This window comes from Pygocentrus nattereri, chromosome 23, assembly GCF_015220715.1.
Source record: "Pygocentrus nattereri isolate fPygNat1 chromosome 23, fPygNat1.pri, whole genome shotgun sequence".
NCBI classification, from domain to species: domain Eukaryota; kingdom Metazoa; phylum Chordata; class Actinopteri; order Characiformes; family Serrasalmidae; genus Pygocentrus; species Pygocentrus nattereri.
This window is the reverse complement of record NC_051233.1, coordinates 27,466,470-27,472,469: the sequence shown is the minus strand read 5'-3', so window position 1 is coordinate 27,472,469 and position 6,000 is coordinate 27,466,470.

The following is a 6,000-nucleotide window of genomic DNA, read 5'->3' as shown; positions in this document are numbered from 1 at the left end:
TCCCCCTTCACGTATATGAATATCCCGCTGAAATATTAATGTTGCTACGTACTGCACACTACAAGCAAGCTGACACTCACGCCCATTAAACTGACACGAAAGTTCACTTCAGCTCAGCTCAGCCAGCACCAGCTCCTCAAATTGTAGTGCTTACTGCTGGAGCCACTTGCTTACCACACTGCAGAAATGTCTTGTAGTGGAATCTTGTAGTAAATTACTGTAGATACTGTAGATGCTAGATACACCACACATAGTACAGACAGTAGGGTGGGCAATTTATATTGGACAAAAATATTATATCACAGCTCTTCAAGACGATTTCATGATACACAGTATGCAGCAAACGTTTGGAACAGACAAAATAGAACCTGTGGTGCCACATATAAAACGCCATAGTGATGATAATATATGCTCATCTGCAATGATTTCAGTGTTTTACAGATTGTATTGCACTAAATCCATTAAACAGGACTGATGTAATGATACATGCAGTTAGTCAGTGTTCTTCAAGCACTGACCAGTGGATATCCAAGATATGCTCAGAACTTATCATGATAATGATATCGTGCCATTGCCCCCTATATAATGGTACAATATAAGTACAAAGTACTATAGAAGTGAAAATATAATTTATTACAGAAATATTACACAGCATATGGTTTCTTATTGTATTACTATGTTTTCCCCAAATTTTCCCAGAATTTTTCACTGAGATGTCAACAAAGTCATATAGAGTGGTTTGATGGGAAACGGTGCCTTTAGGATTTAGATTTCAAATTTGGAAACTTGGATTTCTTTAGAGTGGTGGTGATAGGACCCAGGTCAAAAACCAACAGGGAACCTGTGTCTTCTGTCTTCATTTCTCAGTCACTGAAATTTTGAGAAATTGGTGGAGTTCCACTTTAAGAAGTCAAAATACAAACATTTCTGCATACTGTGCAAGCAAGCTGACACTACGACGCATTGAACTGGCATGAAAGTAAGTCTACGATTAAACTAAAACTATTATCTACCAACACCAGCTCCTTTGCGTGGGGTGTTTTGGTGAGGCTGAAAAGTCTCATGATGTCAGTTCACTGTGCATTATAGCTTGTATATACTGACATTCATATTCTGAAATATCAGCATTTTTGTTTAGCGCAGGGAACCAGGGCCGTGACTTTTGATTACAAAATGACAGCACGTCCTCAGAGGCCTATAACATCGCTTAAGATGTACACACCAATATATTAATTTCATCCAAATGTAAGATTTCCATACCAAGACCCCTTTGATGTACAAAATGTATTTATGATTATTTTTCCGAGTTTTGTCACATAATGTTTTGTAACATACTGAATGTGTATTATCGACAGTGATAAACCAGTGAAATCGGAAAAATCTGTAAAATGGGCTCTATTTCGCCATGCCATGCCCTGCATGTACCGCTCCACCATGAATATAAGGTCAAAACTACTGTCAAACAAAGCGTGAGGTATCAGGTAGCATATTCATAACCACATTCATTTTGTGCATAAACTTTCTGTGAGGGAGCTTTCAAAAGATATTAAACTCATTTCTCTTGAACAGCGTATTTCATATCAACCGGTCTGAATGGCTTCACCTCCTGTTTGAAGTATGCAGAAATTGGAGAAATTGAAGAAAAGTTGGTGAAAATGTCCTTTAACAAAGCAAACCGTTAACCACTTAATGCACTAGAACAGCACTAGACTGGTAAAGTGTGCTTAGTGTGCCCAGCAAGACATTGTATTTCTTTAAAAGAGTGCTTCCAATTATTTTTTCATTTTGAGACTATTTAATGTCAAAAACGATCTCCTTATGGATGCACTGTATCTGTAAAGAAATGGTTATGTTCAAGGTTAAGAAATCAAAAACGGATGAAATAAAGCAACAAAACATTTGGATTTGGATTTGAGTGTCTGGATCGCTTCAGTCCTCCAGGGGTTAAAGCTGTACTTTAGCTGCAAACTGAACATAAAATGAACACAACAAAGAACATTTACATCACACTTCCATTAAATATGGTCTCTGAGGGTGTTTTCACATGTGAAATCCACAAATGGCCACAAATAAATAACAATAGATAGTGCTACACCTCAAAGTTATTAAATAATACAGGTAATGAATACATTGCCAGATGCTGGAGACATATTTTACAATAGTTTTAAGATCATTTCTTGGCCTAAAACTCTTTCAATACACTATATTGCCAAAAGTATTTGCTTGTCTGCCTTCACACACATATGAAACTGAGTGACATCCCATTCTTAATCAATAGGGTTTAATATGTATCAGCCCACCCTTTGCAGCTATAACAGCTTCAACTTTTCTGGGAAAGCTTTCAACAAGGTTTAGGAGTGTGTTTATGGGAATTCTTCCAGAAGCGCATTTGTGAGGTCAGACATTGATGTTGGACAAGAAGGCCTGGCTCACAGTCTCTGCTCTAATTCATCCCAAAGGTGTTCTATCAGGTTGAGGTCAAGACTCTGCACAGGACAATCAAGTTCTTCCTCACCAAACTAACTCATCCATGTCTTTATAGACCTTGCTTTGTGCACTGATGCGTGGTCATGTTGGAACAGGAAGAGGGCACAGAGAAGTGTGATTTGTCACTACAGAGAACACGTCTCCACTGCTCTGGACTCCAGTGGTCCACCACTGCATTTGATGCTTTGCATTGTGCTTGGTGATGTAAGGCTTAGATGCAGCTGCTCGACCATGGAAACCCATTCCATGCAGCTCTCTATGCTGTTTTTCAGCTAATCTGATGGCCAGATGTTTGGAGGTCTGTAGTGACTGACTGCAGAAAGTTGGTGACCTCTGCGCTCTGACTTTGCTGTCATTTTATGTGGCCGACCACTTCATGGCTGAACCGCTGTCATTCCCAATCACTTCCACTTTGTCATAATATCGCTACAGTTGACTGTGGAATATTTAGTAGTGAGGAAATTTCACGACTGAACTTGTTGCACAGGTGGCGTCCGATCATGGTACCACGCTGGAATTCACTGAGCTCCTGAGCGCGACCCATTCTTTCAGTAATGTCTGTAGAAGCAGTCTGCAGGCCGCAGTGCTTGGTTTTATACGCCTGTGGCCATGGAAGTGACTGGAACACCTGAATTCATTTGGATGAGTGAGTGAATACCTTTGGCACTATAGTGTACATGCAGGGTGTTTTTAAGATTTATTTGATTCCAGTGTTATACAAATAATAAACATAAACTACATAAAACTTTAAAAGCTTTTTCAACTCTAAAAAACCCAGTGCTAGACTTGCAACATCACTCCAGACTTTAATGTGAGACAAATAGGGGACAAACTAGGCTAAAATCAGCAGTGACTTAATTTGGTTCAATCAAAGCTGCAGGAGAGATATTATTATAGAGCTTAAGCATAAATAACACATGTGACATGGCGTTAGAAGCACTCGCACCTCTTTTTCATAAGTGACACCAGTTCAGAACAGGAAGTAAAAAAGAGTGATTGCTGAGACGCATACTAAGCACAACAGTCTACACCAAAGTTCACGTCTATGTTTAATTTGTATTGTGGAAAACTGTTGAATTCAACTCACACAGGATACAGGAATCATCTGGAGAAAAGCTCCTGCTGAACTTGCCAGCATCCATTGTAAAATCCACATCATTCACATTAGGCATTCCTTGGATTTATGAAAGCAGGAGGATAAGGCCTGAGGCTTGGGATAAGGCACAGGCCAGTCATCTCTGCCTGATGATGTAGGTGTAAAAGATTGAACAATATCTTCAGTATCCTGATCAATGCACTGTGTTGGAGGTCAGTTCCATCCAGGAGGATGAAAAGTTCCATCTTCATAGCATGATACTGTTGATTGTCCAAAAAAAGGTAAAGCTTGGTTTAAAAGTGTATGTGACTCAGTGTCCATAGTCATATTCATCCTCAGTGATTCATCAGGTTGTCCATTCAACCTGGTACACTGGAGGTGGTACACTTGACCATCACAGACAGGGTTTCTCTCATCTCAACCACCATTTCGACATCATCTATCCACTTGTCCAACAAGCCAGGAGCCTGGGTTACACTGTGCTTGGTTGAAATTCCTTTATTTCCCTCTGAACTGTAAGCATACTTCCCATTGGTGATGTTACATGTTATTTTTTGTGCATCGAAGTGCCAGTTCTGGCCACTTGTTTCCAGAGCAGGTATTAGATGATGGAAGCACTTGGATCTACGAACTTGTAACCTAATAAACATTGGAATGTCGCAATGCCTCCATCTGAGTAAGTCTGTTTGACTGATTCAGGAGTCAAAGCTCTGTTATCCCCTACGCTGGGTTCCTCACACTGAGCTCTGATGTTTACAGCATTCAGGAGACACATGAGAAGGATGATCACACTGCGGCAGTCAGCCTTCAATGTGATTTTGGAACTTTATATAACCAGCTTCTAAAACCCATTCTCTCCGCTGGGTCAGTGGTATTAATGTGTCACTTTTTCAGCTTCTCTCGTCTTTGTAGTTCTGCAGAAGCTGTGTTGTTAGCAAGGCCTTAAAGTCGGGGAGGCGTTCTACAAAGCGAGCTTATAAAAGCCACGCTCATTTGAATCAGCCGTGCTTAATTTAGCCAAACAGTTCACTCAAGGATCAGTGGGTTCTATCAAATTCCTTATAGGAAAGTCAGTTCACTCAGTGGCCGTCTTGGCAACATATAAGACCAGACTCCTATGACTTTGAAAGGGGAGAGGCCTAAATACTCAAAACTGAGGGCCAACTTGCTGATTTTAAAACATATTTGAAATCACTGACAAAATCGGACAAAAATGCACAAAAAACATGTTTCTTCAGGTTGTTCTAGTACCGCGCTTGTGCAGATCTCCACTACGAGGGGGGCTTTCCCCACTGGCAGCGTAACTAGCAAAGTGATTGGATATTTATACTGAAAGTTGGGACTTGTTGAGTGTTACAAGCTTTCACTTTCATACGTATTTCAAGCAGTCAAAAGTCTCCTCTTCTATAACATCTCTGGTTTCATTTGTTTTAGGCAAGCCAAAAACATTTAATACAAATAATACTTAATATTTGAACAGAAGACTTTAACCTTACAATATAAAGCACTATAACATACTGTAGATTAAAGTAACTGCATTCACTGTCTGTCCTAATACTCTCCCGTCTTGACTGAACTTCAGAAATAATGAAGAAATACCATATAATTGAGAACTGATGTATGATTAGATTAAATGCAGTATTTCATATAAACCTATTGTATTCATTGCTCCATTGAAACAATGACATTTAGAAGGAACATGTGTAACACACGCATGGCAGCAGGTGAAGGAGAAAAACCCCAAAATGGTGTAAATCTAGATGATCCTTTTGTGCAGAATATGAATCAATATGTATAGAAACCACATAAATATTACATTATTACATCTAACCACAAGGAAGGCTCCTGTTACTGCCTCTGATTGGGTGGGGGATCCTGTAATGGACCAGCAAAGGAGCAGCACTGGGTCAGAAATGGAGGAGGTGCCTCATCATTTTACAAACATCATACAGATCTTCAGAAATTATTCTCCCCTTTTTTCTGAAGAGTCTCTTGGTCCTCCTGGAGATACATACTGAGAGTAAATGCTGTAATTATCAAAAAAAAAGGATGATAGTGTCAACGTTCCCAGGATAACTTGCATGTCCAGCAGTACTGATTATCTTTTTTTAATGCAGGAGCATCCAGGACCAGTGAGAGGAAGCACATGTTTACAACAAAATATCTGCTCCAAGAAATTAAAGTATACCTGAACATTTGTAAAATAGCCACATGAATATTAGATAATACAAGATCGCTAATAAACGCTTATTTTTCCTCTTGTTGATAAAAATGCACTTTCATTTTCGGGAGTGAATCGATGTCTCTCACAGATCTTTCTACTCTCCAGCCTGCAGTATGAACATCCACACTTGGTACAAATGCACAGGCTGTGTCACCAGCTCTCTGCGGGGTGACTGAGATGCTGTATTTGGCTA